Raw genomic sequence first — 2,463 nt, 5'->3', positions numbered from 1 at the left:
TAAAATGAAAAAAAGAAGTACTCCAGCACTTACAGAGTGAAGCCTTACCTCTAATCCAATATAGAAACACGTGAAATAATAATCTGATTAATATAGAGAGAAAAAGCTCTTTTGATAGACCGAAACGTGTTAGTTTTCTGTAATTTTTTTCGATTTAGCATGGTTATTAATTAGTTGAATAACACGCCAAGTTTTATTATTCAAAAAATGCTTTGAATTGTTTGTTGCAGTGAGAAAGGGGGTTTCCCAGTGACGATATATAATTAGAGAAAAAGGGACTGATGAAAATATATTGAGGATTCTAAAAAAATCAAGTGATTTCATCATGATTCATCATGGTTTTGTGCCTTATATATGATAATTTTTCAGCTAATTCACTATTTCTGTGATTTTTTCTGTGAATTGTAGAAATTTCTGTGATATATATATATATATATATGTATATATATATATATATATATATATATATATATATATATATATATATATATATATATATATATATATATATATATATATATATATATATATATATATATATATATATATATATATATATATATATATATATATATATATATATATATAAATTCGAGCCCACTTATCAGTTTTCATTGATAACTGGGAAGCACTATCAGTGCCAAATGCGCCAGACCAAATGAAAACGGACCCCCTGTCAGAGAAGGGCTTTGGGTTAAACGTACAACACAGGATAATCGCTACATTGACATCCATCGGTGAAGTCCACAGAATCGCTAGATACTTCCATTTTTTTATCTATCCTTGTTAAAAAAAAACTTTTATTTCAAAGAATACGTTTTAACACTAAACAATGGAATCACTCGTTCGGATAAATTAATTTTAAAAAAGCAAAGTTTTTTGAGGGAAGTAAAGAGCGAAGTTGAAACTTAAAACGAACAAAAATTAATGCTTCGCAGTTTATCCAACATAATCAATAAAAATAGTACAAATAAGACAAATAATCATATTTCCCTATTTTTTAGGTTTATAGAAAACTAGCGCTTTACTGAAAACACGAAAACCAAGAATAAAAAACAAGAATGTTGATTTATTAGTTAAAAGTGAGTTATTAGTCTGACAACAACAATCTAATCTATAAGGATTTTCATAGTCTTACACTAGCTGTGATATCGGTGACTTTCATTATACAATTAAAATTATCTTAAAAACACAAGCATAAAAATAAATACTTTTTTAATAGCCACAAAGTCACTGAACAGCATACAGAAATATTGGATTGATTTAGCAGGTAACATTTTGGCCTCATCAGCTACACTACTGATAGAGAGACCTAATACCAATAGAGACCAATACCTACAATTTAAAAAAAAAACCCTAAATTGTAGGAAATACACTTCAGTATTAAAAGAAATGAAGAACAAATAAACCCTGGAAATGAACTCTAGAAGCCCGGTAATTTCTCTGTATACAACATAAATTGTTTTTAGTTATGATACGAATAACTAAAGCTAGACTAAAATAGACTAAATCTAGTCTATAGTCCTAGTACTATCAAGATGGCTTTGTCTACAAACTAATCATGACATGTCCTTTTCGGAACGTAAATGAGAGCCAATCATTGGACTGAACCATTGTGCAGAAGTGTTGCCAAATTAAACGAAAAAAAAATTAAGCAAGAATCCTAAAATGCTTTGTTTTTATACTGTAAAAAGTGTCCTTAATTGGTTTACTTTTACTGTACCAAAACTCCTATATTGTTTTGTGTTTTTCAGTAAAGCGCTAGTTTTCTATAAACCTACAAACATAGGGAAACATGATTATTTGGTTTATTTGTGCTAGTTTTATTGAGAGACTACAGAGCAATAATTTTTGTTCGTTTTGAGTTTCAACTTCGCTCTTTAATTCCCTCAAAAAACTTTTTTTTTCTTTTAGAATTCATCTTTGCCCGTTTTGTTTAAATTTGATGCAGAAGAAACACTGCAAAGATCTTTTATTTAATTTCTGATCGTTTTTCAAATAATACAGATAAATTCATGCTATACAAAATGGTGTACACGAATTTTGAAGGCGGGCAACCTCGACAGCTAGGAAAGAGTAACTATTTTTCTAGAGAAGATTTTTAAGGTTTTCAAACCTTAAAACTTAAATTTTTCAAGGGGGGCAGCACCCTCAAATACGCAATAATTTATACTTGTTCTAAGTTTTACTGTCACTCCTTACTTTCAGTTGAAAAAATTATTTAATTCCTGATCGTTTTTCAAATAATACTGAGAAATCCATGCTATACAAAATGGTGTACACGAATTTTGAAGGTGGGCAACCTCAACAGTTAGGAAGGAGTAACTATTTTTCTAAATAAGATTATTAAGGTTTTCAAAACCAAAGCAAAATGCTGGTATGTCTAACTTGTTTCAACAAACATCTCCCCTCTTCCCCCTGATAAACACCAAAAACAAGCATGTGCGGACATAGACATAGCCT

The sequence above is a fragment of the Artemia franciscana genome, chromosome 9 (assembly GCF_032884065.1).
Source record: "Artemia franciscana chromosome 9, ASM3288406v1, whole genome shotgun sequence".
NCBI lineage: Eukaryota > Metazoa > Arthropoda > Branchiopoda > Anostraca > Artemiidae > Artemia > Artemia franciscana.
Note: the sequence above shows the minus strand (reverse complement) of the source record.